Here is a 14219-nt window from a genome sequence, read left to right as displayed (position 1 = left end):
TGACCAAATGAGGACATGTAAGAATGGCTTAATATCTGAAAATATATTAGTATAATTTACCATAATGCCGAGTCAAAGAAGACAAACCATATCATCATGTCCATAAATGCAGAAAGGGCATTTCGGGGGGAAAAACATCAAAATGTAAATGCTAAAACACTAGAAATAGCAAATCTGAAAGTACTGACCACTGCAATTAGACAGGAAAATGACATCAGGAGTCTAAAAATTGCAAATGGGAAATAACATAAGAAAACTAAATATCAGAAAAAGAGAATCAATATTAGAATTACGGGCAGATGGAACAATTGTATATTCTTTGTAAACATAAAAAATCAAAATTTTAAACAAATTATTAGAAATAATAAGAGAAGTTGGTAACTGGTGGCAAATAAATATACAAAATTCAAAAGCATTTTTATTAAGTATAAATAATACCCAGTTAAAAAACAATGAAAGAAAAGATTCCTTGTACAATATCAAAAAAAAAAAAACAGGTAAAATCCTTTGGAATAAATTTAACAAGAACTGCAAAAATGATCTTACAGCTCAACTGAAAGTGATGAAAGTCTTCAACAGATGCGGTCTTGTTTCTAGATAGAAAATCTCAATATTTTAGGCCAGGCGTGGTGGCTCACATCTGTAATCCTAGCACTTTGGGAGACCAAGGCAGGCGGATCACCTGAGATCAGGAATTTAAGACCAGCCTGGCCAATATGGTAAAACCCCATCTTTACTAAAAAATACAAAAATTAGCCAGGTGTGGTGGTGCATGCCTGTAATCCCAGCTACTCAGGAGGCTGAGGCACAACAATCACTTGAACCTGCGAGGTGGAGGTTGCAGTGAGCCAAGATCACACCACGGCACCCCAGCCTGGATGACAGAACAGATTCTGTCAAAAAAAAAAAAAAAAAAGAAAGAAAGAAGGAAGGAAGGAAGGAAAGAAGGAAAGGAAAGAAAGAAAATCTCAATATTTTAAAGATGTAGCATCTCCTCAAATTGAAATCCATGAATTTATGTAATCCAAGTAAACAGTAACAGTAGTAAAATATCCACATATATATGGTTATATATAATAAGGTTAATTTATATATAGGGTTATATATAACATTATATATATCTAACATATATAAATATATATATTTACCTGCAAAAGCAAAATGCAAGAATGGGTAACGAGTGAAAGGAATGAGAGAAGAATAATTTACACAGATATAAAGATGTATAACAAGTTTTAATTGAAAGAATTTGGTATACAATAACAAAAAACAGTCAGTTCAATAGAAGAAAAGAGAGAACAGAAGTAGACTGAAACCCATATGGAAATGCAGTAGCTTTTTTAAAGGTTGTATGTCAAGTCAGAGAGGGAAAAGATTAATAAACGATCTTAGAACACCTGACAAACTGCCATTCAAAAAGAAAGAAACTTGGATTCCCAGCTCACTCTTCACACAGAGACAAATTCCAAATGAATCAAAATTGTAACATATAAAACACAATCACAAAAGCACCAGAAGAAAACATAAATTTAGGGTGGAAGATGGCCTTAATTTTTAAAGTCAAATGTATCAATATTTTCCCTCATGCCTTGTCGAGTCCATGATTAATTTGAGTTAAAGCAAAAGTTAGAAATATTGCAGAATGAAAAAAGCAGTTACACCATAAACAAAACCAAAAGGCAAAGGACGACTGAGGAAATAACAAACAAGGGAGAAAAACTAAGTCTGTGGCTTTGGGAGGTAGCAACACAAATCAGGAGGAAGGAACAAATGGTCCAGCCAGATAAGAATTTTTCCAGAAGAGAACCAATGATCAAACAGGCAAGAAGAACCCAAAAAGAAGCTCAAACTCACTGATAATGAAAGATGTGCACAGCGGGGCAAGATGGCTCACGCCTGTAATTCCAGCACTTTGGGAGGTTGAGGCAGGCTGATCACAAGATCAGGAGTTCGAGACCAGCCTGGCCAACATGGTGAAACCCCGTCTCTACTGAAAATACAAAAATTAGCTAGGCGTGGTGGCAGGTGTCTGTAATCCCAGCTACTCAGGAAGCTGAGGCAGGAATCACTTGAGCCCGAGAGGCAGAGTTTGCAGTGAGCTGAGATTGCACCACTGTACTCCAGCCTGGGTGACACAGCGAGACTCCATCTAAATAAAAAAAAAAAAAAAAAAAGAGAGAGAGAGAGAAAGACATGCAGACTTCAAGAGGAGGGGCCATTTCCTACCTATCAGATGAGTAGGACTTACAGTTGGTTAAAACCTGATTCCAGCACACAGGGAGAAGCAGCTCACGCTTAGGCACTGTGGGAGGAGTATAGACTGGTGGAACATATTTGGAAGGTAATTTGGCAAAATTTATTAATTAAAATGGAAGATGTATATACCCTCTGGCAAGGTTTTTAAGATTGAAGACTCTCATGCCCTCCACTTACACTTGCAGAACATATGAAAGGGGTGTGTGTGTGCATGTGTGTATGTGCGTGTGTCTTAGTCCATTTGGGCTGCTATAAGAAAATACCATAGACTGGATAGCTTAGAAACAACAGACATTTATTTCTCACAGTTCTGAAAGTTGAGAGACCTAAGATGAAGGCACCAGGAGATTTGGTATCTGGGATGGGCCCACTTTCTGGTTCATAGATGGTGCCTTCTATCTGTGTCCTCACATGGTGAAAGGGTAGATCAAGCTTCTTGGGGCCTCTGTTATAAAGACACTAAGCCCATTCATGAGAGCTCCACCCCCGTGACCTAATCACTTCCCAAAGGCCCCACCTCCTAATACCTAATATGAACTTGGGGGTTAGCATTTCAACATCGGACTTTGTGGGAAAACACAAACATTCAAACTGTAGTCGTGCGTGTAGTTCACTGGAAGGAGGTTCACTGCAGCTTGATTTCAGCAGCAGAAGGCTGAAAGCTAGAACAATCGTGGACTAATTGAGAAAGATGATGAAACATCCTGTCTACAACCATTAACAAGAACAAAAAGGATCTCAATGTGCTGATATGGAAAGATCTCTGAGATATATTATTAAGAGAAAGAAGCAAGGTACAAGAGAATGTATATACAATGGTTACATTTGAGAAGATGAACGAAGAAATCAAGTTTAAGTGTGTGTGTGTGTGTATGTGTGTGTGTGTGGTGTGTGTGCATGTACTGTACATATAAGACCTTTAGGAAATGTCCCTGGATGAGATCATAGGAACATAGGAAGCTGCTCCTGGACTAACAGAACTTTCTGCAATGATGGAAATGTTCTCTAAATTTGAGCTGTCCAATATGGTAGTCAGTAGGTTCACATGGCTACTAAGTACTTTAAATGTGGCTAGTGTGATAGAAATTAAACTTTAAATTGTATTTTGTTTTGACCAATTTAAATGTATATAGCCACAGGTGGCTAGGGGCTTCCAATTTGGACAGCATAGACGTAGACAACAGATATTTTTTGTGAGAACTATGAAGGAGAGAAAGGGAGACTTTAATTTCTCAGTGAATGCCTTTCTGTACTGTTGGAATGTTGTACACTTGTATGCTATTCTTATTTTAAAACAAAGGTTACTGACCACCTACTGTATTCAAGGCCCAAGAATGTATAGGCATACAGGGCTATACAACTGAATCAGGGTGGTTTCTGTCCTCAAGAGCCCAGGCTTTCACAGGACTGGAAAAACGCAGGAAAGGAAATAACTGCATGAAGGAGGGAAAGATGACCAATTCTGCCCAGTGATTAAGGTCCCACAAAGGAAATGGTCAGTCCTTTCTGAAAATGAGGAAGAGAGGTGCAGCTACTAGGAAAGGAGGTGCTGTCCCAGCCAATTTTATGAGATGAATAGGTGGCCACCAGATTGTGGGGAGAGAAAAGCATTCGGAGTAGGAAGAACAGCTAAGCAGGGGAGTAAAGATGAAATCGGGTCCAGTGTGTCGAGAATTCCACAGGTAATTTAGCTTATTGGGAGGAGACTGAAGAGATGAGCAAGAGACAGGTTCGAGAGACCAAGTATAGCAGGCGACGGAGTTCAGATTTCACCCTAATGATTAAGAGATGCCCCAGAATGGTTTGAAGCAGGGAAAGGAAGTGATTGCCTGTGAGTTTCAGAACAGATGCACTCTGACTATGGCTTGACATGTCAAAACCGAAGACAGGAGCTGGAAATGAGAAGGGCGCTTGAAATATGTACAAGATTTATTTTTATCCTCCTCTATACAAAAAATAATAAAGCTATTTATAGACCTAAAATTGCATTGAGTACATTTTGCTTTGTGCACAAAACAATCATATTGGGTCCGTTTAGGGTTGTGCAGTATCGCACTTCCTGTGGCCATGTCATTTTTTATTGAGCTTCCTACAACCTTGAGAAGTCTTTTTGTCTTTACTTTTTCTAATTTTTCTAAGGCTTCAAATCTCTGGGGGATTGCTAGGATAAGACACTGAAATACTGAACAAATCTGACTTATCCCTGGTAGCGTGACTATGGTTTGATTTCTGGTTTTAGACCCAGCGAACATGCTGGTAAATCCTAGAGCAAGGCTTCTCAGCATTTGGGGCTGGACAGTGCTTTGTTGTAAGGAGCTGTCCTATGCATCATAGGATGTTTAGCTGCATCCCTGGCCTCTACCCACTAGAGACCAATAGCATCCCCACCTCCCGTTGTGACAACCAAAACTGTCTCCAGATATTGCCAAGTGTCCTCTGAGAAACAAAATTACCTCTGACTGAGAACGATTGTTCCAGGCCTCTTGGGGATGAACTCAGCCAACTACCTCATTTTACAGATGGGAAAACTGAGGCCCAAAGATTGAGACCAGAAACCAGGTTTCTTGACTCAGTTTGGAGATTCTTTTAGAAATTAGAAATTTTTTTTTCTTAGCCTCGAGAAATGCAATATAAAATAAAGTTGGAGTTTTCATTCAAGTCAGTTTCATTAGCTAAATATTCATTTATATTCAGCTTTTTTTCTCTCTCTCTTTATCTCTCTTTTTTTCCCTGTCTCATATCTTATACATGATTCAGCCTCAAATTTCTGTTTAGTAGCCTGGTTTTCAAGCCACAAATGCTACCCAAATTAATGACAATACTTTCTTAAAGACTATGAAAACACCTACCCTCTCTACTCGTAGCATTTTCATTTTTCATTTGCTCCCAGTGAAAGAAGTTAAGGGGAATGTGTCCCATCTATTTTAGGGGCTACTGCATACCGGGCACTGTGCTAGCCACATCCCAAGTACCATCATCACAATCGCTCTCTCAATTGGTGGGCACTGGCATCCCCATTTTACAGAAGTAAAAACTGAGGCTGATGGAGGTGAGGTGACTTGCTCAAGGTCACACAGTCCAGTGAGTTATAGAACTAACATTCAAACCAGGTCTGTCAGATTGCAAAGTAACACTGGGTTCAGGTTGTCAAGAATTAGAATGAATGAATGATGATCACCCAAGTGAGGGTTGAAACCCCTTAAAGAACCAAATTCCCTCCCAGTTACTTGGATCACAGAGCTGAGCGCTCAGCATCCCCAGGAGGAAGCGAGGCCTACATGGCAGTTGCTATAACAACTCATTTTCTTATAATTACAGAACCTAGTGGCAACATGAAAAGCTGCACATACAGTCATCTTATTAGGGCCTTCTTCTGACAGTTCCAGGAGCTTAAACATCATCAATTTTTTAAGAATCACATTTAATATAATCATGCGTTGCAGGAGCAGAGGCCCAGAGAGCGAGGAAGCCAGGAGATGAGCTCTCCCACCTTGTGACTGGGATTGCGGAGCAGGTGGCATGACAGACCCTGGGGAAAACGGCATCTCTTTCTTGGGAAATTGTCGCTTCTCTTTTTCCCTTTTGGATCAATGCATTTCAGGACTCGGCCAAACAGTGTATTTAAAGAGAAAAAAGAGGACGAGAGAGCCAATGCAAAATTAACCTAACACTCGGCAAATAACAGGGATCTGCAGCAAAATTTTAGTATTCTTGCAACCACATTTCAGTTTAGCTTAATTTAGACAATTCCCCAAATGTGCAGGGTTTCCCAATTTGAAAGATGGTATAGATAAAAGAATACACGTGAATGCATGCACACACACACACATAACCATACGTCGGTGCACATACCCCTCTGGGTCAGAAAATCCCGACTCTGCCCCCTTATTGGCTGTGTGACCCCGAGTGGCTTAATTAATCATGCTGATCCCCAGCTTTCTCATCCGTATATTAAAAATATGCCTATTTCATGAGTTACAATAAAGATAAAACAGGAAATGACTCACAGGCTATCTGGCATATAATAGAAGTTTAATAAAATAAAGTTGTTATTATTTATTACTGCAAATAATTATTTTTAAAATGTTGTTTTACTTTCGGTGAGTATCTTCCTTTTATTATTCCAACCAAGGATTTGAGAAACCTTTAGGAAGCCCTCTCTTCAGTGGCACCTTCAGCAATCCAGCCAGGTAGCAGAACTCTAGGAAAGCCGATGTGCCATCTCAGCAGTGAGGTGCAGGAAGAGAAGGAAAAGTTGTAATGCTAGGAACCTAGGACTTCCAGGTGTGAAAGCGGGGAGTCAAGGACTGGTTCCAGGGGAGATGAGCTCTAAGCGGGGTCTCCAAGCAGAAAACATGGACGGCAATGGAGGCAGAGGACACTGCATGGGCAATGCTGGAAGTGTGAAAAGGCATGGCAGTTTTGCAGTGCTATGAGAGCCCCAGAACACTGGGAGTGTAGGAAGGCAGTGGCAGAGGGACAGGAACCAGCAGCAAGGCCCACCTTAGGAAGAGCCTGCAGTGCCGTGCTAAGGACATCACACTGCAGCCCCTAGGAAGCAGGGAGACATGGCAGATTTCTCAAGCAGGAGACTGATCTGATGACCTAACCTGGTTTTTCTCATATTGCGTGAAGGGGTGGGACAGAGATGGAGAGCTGGGAGCTGAAACAGTGGAAGGAGTAAGCCAAGAGGAGCAACTGAGCTAGGGCAGCGTCCCCTGGGATGGAGGCCCACAGGTACCAGGCATAGCTTCCCACTGGAGACCCAAGCTAGGTGGCAGCATCCATCTAGCAAGAGACCTCCCTCCCCAGAAATGAAACTACCATGCAGCTACAAGAGGAAGCTCACGTTTATCGAGCCACAGTGGAACAACTGTGTTAGCTTACATTGCCTCACTTAGGCCTCGCACTAGGTCTATGATGGAGCCTTCAGCCACCCATTTTGCAGATTGGGAAACACAGGTTCCGAGAGCTGAAATGACATGTTCTAGTTCACAAACCCATGGGATCAAATCCCTAACCCATGTGTTTCTTCCATATTGCCTTTCCACAGTGGTGTGCTGAGAGACCAGCTCTTGGGGGGAGAGGAGGAGATTTGTAGCCGTTGCTGATTTCCATGGTGTAAATACTCCCACCATGATTGATTTCAAGCTTCCAACAGTTTCACAACTGGCTTGCAAACTTGGAAGAATCAGCTCTCAGGAGTGGGTGTAAATTACTCCAGCCCACCCCTGCAGGAGTCCCATAGGAAACAAGAGTGCTCACTATACCCTAGAAGTCTTCTTCTACACTACGTTTATTAAAAAGTGACTTGCTTTATTGCAGCATTTACTTAACAATGTTTGTTTGGATCGACGAGAATGTAAAGCCGGTAATAAAAGCCCATCCTTTTGCGATGGGGTAGTCATTGAAACACCCCGTCTCTCATCAAACCCTATGCACATTCCTCCTAAGGCAGCACAATGTGTGTTTTCTGTCTCAGAGGAATGTTTCGTTAAAAAATTAAGCCACAATTGCTTTGCAACTATCAATTAATAACAGCATATATTTTTGAAGGTCATTCTAATAGTACACTCACAAAGCCAGGCAAAAGCACCTGGACAAAAACATAGGCCAGCATCTTCAGTCTGATTTTCAATAAAACCCTGGACAGAAGTGAAATAATAAACATGAAACACTCTGGCAGCCTTTCTCCACCAAGTCCTCATGTGCAAATTCTTTCCATGCCAAATAATGACTCTGCTCCTAACCCAGCAGGTAGTGTTTTTAATAACTTGCCTAAAAGTGTTCCTCAAAATTTAAAAGAAAGAGAGAGCAATAAAAACCAAGACAACAAATAAAGTAAAATCGCTTATCTCCATTTGCTGCTGTCAGCAAATATTAGAATCCCATGAAACGAAGGCCCTGGAGTTTTGAAGAAAAATTGGTAGAAGCAAATGGTGAAGCTAGAAATGTTGTCTAACTTCTTAGGAATGTGGCATCAGAAAGAGAGTTATGAGGATGTGTTATCAGCAAGAGTTCAGAAGAAAAGATAGGGCTCTGATTTTAAATAAAGATACTGGAAATGAGGCAAACAGAGCAGTTGATGTGATTGATGTGGAGTTTCTTGGTCAGCCATAAGGATTTTTTTTGTTTGCTCATTCACCTCCTTATGCATTCATTCATTCATTTGAGACAGGATCTCACTCTGTTACCCAGGTTGGAGTGCAGTGGCACAATCCGGCTCACTGCAGCCTCAACCTCCCAGGCTCAGATGATCCTCCTGCCTCAGCCTCCTGAGCAGCTGGGAACACAGGCATGCGTAACCACATCCAGTTAATTTTTTGCATTTTTTGTAGAGATGGGGTTTTGCCATGTTGCCCAGGCCAGTCTCAAACTCCTGGGCTCAAGCAATCTTCCCACCTTGGCCTCCCAAAGTGCTAGGATTACAGGTGTGAGCCACCACACCCAGCCTTATTCATTTATTAAGGGCATTTTTTAGTGCTTCATCTGGCCAGGTGCTGGCTAGCTTCTTAGGGTACAGAGACCAAAAAACACCATTCCTGCCTCAAAGAGCTCCTGGTCCAGTCAGCAGGAGACCTAGTAGGTAACTCACTGATGCCAACTCTGTTTAATTGGTACTAGAATGGAGGGTCCTATAGGACATGCAGGAACCCAAAGGAGAAAGGACAGGCTTTGCATGTCAGTGCAAGCAAGACTGCACAGGCCCAGGCCATGTGCTTTTGGTGTTGAGGGATGAAGAGCGAGATGGCCCCATGGCAGGCAGGAAAGACAATCCAGCTAGAAAGGATGACACAGACAAAGGCAGGGAGGCATCAAATGGACAGGATCATGAGGGAAGGGCCAGTGCTTCCAGGAGGTGGATGCACCCATGGGAAAGGCGGGTGAGCAATGGAGGCACAGGAATGCCACTGTGGGGCATGTGCTCTAGAAGGGGAGGAGAAAGGACTGGGGCTGCTGAGGAAAGGGGCCAGGGATCAGGGAGAGGGCTGGGACAGGCGGTGATGTGGGTTGAACCAGAGTGTTGGAATGAGAACAGAGAAGAAAGGACAGTCACTAGAGACTTCCAGAGGGAGAGAGGCCTGGCTCTATGGCTGCTAGATGCAGTGGCCAGCACTGAGGAGGCTGGTTTCTGTGTTTCTCCCTGCTTCTTCTCCTGTTAGTGTTGGAGGGAACGTGAGCAGAGTTGAGGCTTGAGACAGGGAGCCAAGGCCCCCATTTCTTGGCCCTAGATTATAAAAGGAAAGGAGAAGGAGCCACTGGCAGGTAAGTGAGCTCAGCAGCATCCTTAGGAGCCATTCCTGTGTAGCCAGGGATCCCCTTCCATTTAGCTGCAGCCTCCTTTGAGCAACCTTCCCTGATCCTGTCTACCCAAGCAGGTGGCCCAGCTGCGCAGCCTCCAGGGTGTGGACCTCAGATGGCTCACTGTGCCTCTCTGAGCCTGTGTTCCTCATGTGCAAGTGGGGTAACAATCCCGCCAGCCTGGCGTGCTGGACCATTCAGCGGGGTAGTGCACATAAAGTGCTAGTCACAGGCAGGAGCCCAAAGAGTGGAATGGATCAGTGAATGGATGAAACAGCAAAAAATCCACACCTTCTAATGTTAGCCTGAAACTTCAACTGGGGTTTTATTTTTGTTTTACTTGTTGCTCTTTGTTTTAATAATAGCCCACTGACACTGGTTCTTGTTGTTGTTATTGTTGTTACTGAGTCTTGCTCTGTCATCAGGCTGGAGTGCAGTGGTGCAATCTCGGCTCACTGCAAGCCGCACCTCTCGGGTTCAAGCAATTCCCCTGCCTCAGCCTCCCAAGTAGCTGGGACCTATAGGTGCATGCTACCACACCAGGCTAATTTTTGTATTTTAGTAGAGACGGTGTTTCACCATGTTGGCCAGGATGGTCTCCATCTCCTGACCTCGTGATCCACCCACCTCGGCTTCCCAAAGTGCTAAGATAACAGGCATGAGCCACTGGTTGTTTAAAAAGGAGTGACCCTCTCATTTCCAGTTCTTGGTCCCACCTCATTTTAACAAGAGAATGGGGAGCTCTTGTCCCTTTGGGCTAAGGTGCCCCTCCCACTGCAGCTTCTCCCCACTGGATGTGCTCTAGGTCTGGACTGCAGGCATTCCCAGGATCCTTCCCAAGTGCCTGCACACCCTCCAGTCTGAGCTGGCCCTGGCCAGAGCCTAATGAGGCAGATTCTCTGAATGCTGGATCAGGGTGTGGGGTCAGGGATGCTCCTGAGACCATCCCAAGAGACAGGGCCCACAATGCAACATACCCAAAGCCCGCTCCATGCCAGGCCAGTGCTGGGAACTGGGAACACAGAGATGCACCAGACACCTCCCTGCTCTCCAGGGATCAGAAGCTAGAGGGGGCTGCAGGTGCGGGATAGGCCAGGCAGAGGAGAGTGGGAAAGGAGGCCTCATGACCCTACAGAGCCCAGAGGAGGTCCCAAATCTAGCTAGAGGATCAGGAAGGGGTCCCAGAGTTGCTGACTCTAGGAAGAGCACAGCTGAGAAGCTGCACAGAATGTCTCTTGTCTGATCCACACATTTGTTAGTTCCTTCAGGGCAGGGGTTTTGTTTTATCCATTTTTGTATCTCCCAGCAACAGGCATTGAGCCCAGGCCAGAAGCAATATTAATAACGACAAAGAAGAAAAGGGGGGAAGACCAAGAAGGAAGGAAAGAAGGTAGGAAGGTCACAGCTTGGCCAGGACAATGGCAGGGTGACATCAAGTTGTGGCAGAGAGAATGGGATATGGAGCCATGGAGCCGGGTTCTTGCTTTGTTCTGACGTTTCCTGGCTATGTGACCTTGGGAAAATCACCTCACTTCTCTGAGCGTCAGTTCCCTCATCTGTAAAATGGGGATAATGAAAGTACCTACTTCCCAAGATTGTTGTTAGGCTGAAAAGTAGATGTAAAAGCATATTTAAGACATTATTATTCATCTTATAACTGAAGTACTAAAAAGTAGCCTACGAAAACAATGACCAGACTGGGCATGATGGCTCACACCTGTAATCTCAGAACTTTGGGAGGCCGAGGCAGGAGGATCACTTGAGGCCAGGAGTTCAAGACCAGCCTAAGCAACAAAGCGAGACCCTATCTCTACCAAAAAAAGAAAAACCTTTTTAAATTAGCCAAGCATGGTGGCATGTGCCTATAGTCCCAGCTGTTCAGGAGGCTAAGGTGGGAGGATCACTTGAGCCTGGGAGGTCAAGGCTGCAGTGAGCCATGATCATGCCAGTACACTCCAGTCTTGGTGACAAAGTAAGACCTTGTCTCAAAAAAAAAAAAAAAAAGGCCTACCCTTACCAACAAGCAAACATGTGCCTCCAGGAATTACTGTGGGAAGCCAGAGACCACCCATGAATCCTGACAATGAACGGGCTACCCCTTGAAATGTTCCTCCAGGTTCTCCCAGTCACATTCCCAGGGAGAAAAGCCTGCAAAGAGAGGCCTAGAGCCCAACAAACAAACAAAATGCAGCTAATTAGACAGGAAGCTAAGAACACAAGAGGAAGAAAAAGGATATGAATAGGAAGGAAAGAAAATGATAATTTATTAAGCCCCTAGAGTGCACCAAAGACAGACTATTCATTATTGTTGTCTGATTTTATTAATGAAAAATTAGGAGCTTGGGAGTGAAGAGATTTTTCCCAAGGTCATGAAGCTAAGATATGGCAAAGCCAAGATCTAAGATGCCCAGGCGAGCCTAGCCTCAAACCCAGGTGTACCCCTGGAGGACAGCTGTGCCTCTCCACAGCTTAGCACCAATGACTTCCAAATCCAAACTCAGCTCCAACTCACAGAGGAGCCTGGAAACAACCAGGCCTGGCAGCATAGCTAGGTGCATAAGCACTTTCCAGAGCCTCAGTACCCTCCTCAGCACCAGCATCTTCCATAGCACCAACAACCTTCAGAGCACCGGTAACCTTTAGAGCACCAGCACTCTCCTTGGCACCAGCTCCCTCCATAGCACCAGGATCACCATGACACAAGCACCCTCCACAGCACCAAGATCACCATGATACCAGCACCCTCCACAGCACCAGGGTCACCGTGACACCAGCACCCTCCACAGCACCAGGATCACCTCCATAGCACCAACACCTTCCACAGCACCAGCACCCTCCATAGCACCAGGATCACCATGACACCAGCACTTTCCATAGCACCAGGATCACCAAGACAGCAGCACCCTCCATAGTACTAGCACCTTCCACAGCACCAGGATCCCCTTGACACCAGCACCTTCCACAGCACCAGCACTTTACATAGCACCAGGATTCCCATGACACCAGCACGTTCCACAGCACCAGCACCTTCCATAGCACCAGGATCACCATGACACCAGTACCCTTCATAGCACTAGCAACTTCCATAGCACCAGGATCACCGTGACACCAGAACCCTTCATAGCACCAGCAACTTCCACAACACCAGGATCACCAGGACACCAGCACCCTATGTAGCACCAGCACCTTCCACAGCACCAGGATCACCATAACACCAGCACCCCCAACATGACACCAGCACCTTCCACATCACCAGCACCTTCCACAGCACCAGGATCACCAGGACACCAGCACCCTATGTAGCACCAGCACCTTCCACAGCACCAGGATCACCATAACACCAGCACCCCCAACATGACACCAGCACCTTCCACATCACCAGCACCTTCCACAGCACCAGGATCCCATGACACAAACACCCACCACAGCGCCAGCACCATCCATAGCAAAATCAGTTTTAGAGAACGCCTTGCTCTCAGATTAAGAAAGAAGGAGGGTTTTTTTCTTTGCATGTTCCCATTTTCTCACATAACTGATGAAAATATTTCAAGTCTGTGGCCCTTTACAATGACGGCAGGGCCTCCCTAGTTTCAGAAATGACAAAAACTCCAGGCAATTCTTTCAGCTCCTCTTTCTCTATTCATCTCTCCCCACCCTGCTCCCTTCTTTTCTCTCTCACAGTATAATTGCCATGAACTGCTTTCTGCAGGTTAATTTTGAAATTCAAATCACAAGCTGTCCCAGATCCATGAAGGGATTGGAATGAGAAGAGGTGCACCTTTGCAGTTCCCAGGGTTCCCTCAGCCCCGGGCAATATATCTGCAGGGTGACCCAGTGACTGTGTAACAGCACCAAGCTCTCTAACTGTAAATTCCCTGACTCCAGCCCTAGTTCTCCAGTGGAAATCTCCATCCTGAGCTCCAAACCTATTAGTTCCAAGGGTGGCCAGACCACCTGTCTTCCCCATCCCCACCCATGGTCTCCAGGCACCTCACACTCAGAGCATCCCCCCAGCTCCCTACCTCAGCGGCAGGTAGACAAGCCAAACACCAAAGAGTCCCCCAATGCCCTTCCTCCAACCAGGAGCAAGTCCTGTAAATTCCACCTCCATAACAGCCCTCCCTGGATCATGAGCCCCAGCCAGCTGACTCAGCTCAGACCCTCAGACTCTTCTTAATTACCTCCACGCCTCCCTGCATCCACCTCTGCACCTGCAGATGCATCTTTCACGGGGCTCAGAAGGAGCTCTCTTTAAGAAAGTGAAAAACTAGGCTAATTAATGCTTGCAGCTTTACATAAGCACAAGAGAATCTGCTCCATTCCTCCCATTTTGTTTCAAGTGCAGGTCCCCCTCTGCCCATGCCTGACAGGGCTGACAGAGGGCTGCCCCTGAACCACAAAGCCCTTCTTTCCTGACCCCCAGGACTAATCGAGTCAAACTGTGCAGGGGTGGAGAACTTCTACAGGCCCTGGTCCCTGACCCAGCACCCATTTTCTCTTAGCTGACTCATTTCTGTTCTACCCAGAAGTTACCTACTGCAGGCAACACGGCTGAGCAGAGAGGCCTCCAGGCCCTGGCTCTGCCTACTGGCTCTGCCACTTGCTGGTGGGTAAGCATGTTATGTCACCTCTCGGAGCCATAGGGGATTATATCAATCTCT

General features: G+C 45.1%; 1 protein-coding gene across 1 annotated transcript in view; it reads right to left on the bottom strand.

The window, feature by feature from the left end:
- The window catches only part of NSG2 (neuronal vesicle trafficking associated 2), a 63575-nt gene that overhangs the window by 27762 nt on the left and 21594 nt on the right, over positions 1 to 14219 (bottom strand). The window lies entirely within an intron of this gene.

The sequence above is a fragment of the Pongo pygmaeus genome, chromosome 4 (genome assembly GCF_028885625.2).
Source record: "Pongo pygmaeus isolate AG05252 chromosome 4, NHGRI_mPonPyg2-v2.0_pri, whole genome shotgun sequence".
In the NCBI taxonomy this organism is placed as follows: Eukaryota; Metazoa; Chordata; class Mammalia; order Primates; family Hominidae; genus Pongo; species Pongo pygmaeus.
Note: the sequence above shows the minus strand (reverse complement) of the source record. Positions and strands in the feature narration are given on the sequence as shown.